The sequence below is a fragment of the Myotis davidii genome, unplaced genomic scaffold (assembly GCF_000327345.1).
Source record: "Myotis davidii unplaced genomic scaffold, ASM32734v1 scaffold327, whole genome shotgun sequence".
NCBI classification, from domain to species: Eukaryota; Metazoa; Chordata; class Mammalia; order Chiroptera; family Vespertilionidae; genus Myotis; species Myotis davidii.
The window spans coordinates 41787-42408 of NW_006298628.1; the positions used below are offsets into that span (position 1 = coordinate 41787).

Sequence of the window (622 nt, forward strand, 5' to 3'; positions counted from 1 at the left end):
AGAATCAAACTGAAAGCAGAACTGAGTGGAACAACAAATCAATGCAAATCAATGTCTCTCGTCCTCTCTCTCTCTCTCAAATCAATTTTTACAAAAGATATATTTTTTAAGACAAACAAAGTGGACCAGAATCACTCCCGGGCAGCTAGTGAGCCACTATCAGTGGTTCTCAACCTTCCTAATGTTGCGACCCTTTAACACAGTTCCTCATGTTGTGGTGACCCCCAATTTCATTGTTACAAATTGAACATAATGAAAGCATAAGTGATTAATCACAAAAACAATTATGTAATTATATGTGTTTTCCGATGGTCTTAGGCGACCCCTGTGAAAGGGTCGTTCGACCCCCAAAGGGGTCGCGAGCCACAGGTTGAGAACCGCTGAAGGACCAGGGCTTGGGGGCTAGACTGCGAGCCCGCCCAGCGGGTGGGAGCTGTTAGGGTGTGAGGACTGGGTCCCAAGCCTGGGGTCCCCGGGCAATCCGCGGAGCACAGCCTCTTTCAATGAGCAGGACGCTGACCTCATGGGTCCCCAGGCCACGGCCGCAGCCGCTTCACCTTCGAGCTCGGCACCCAGTTAGCGGTTTCCTGTAAAGTTCTCTGAGCCCCTGAACCGGGGGAGA

The 622-nt window shown here is 50.6% G+C and overlaps 1 protein-coding gene across 1 annotated transcript in view; it reads right to left on the reverse strand.

Moving 5' to 3' along the window:
* Positions 1-622, reverse strand: part of SLFN5 (schlafen family member 5) — a 17850-nt gene that overhangs the window by 16692 nt on the left and 536 nt on the right.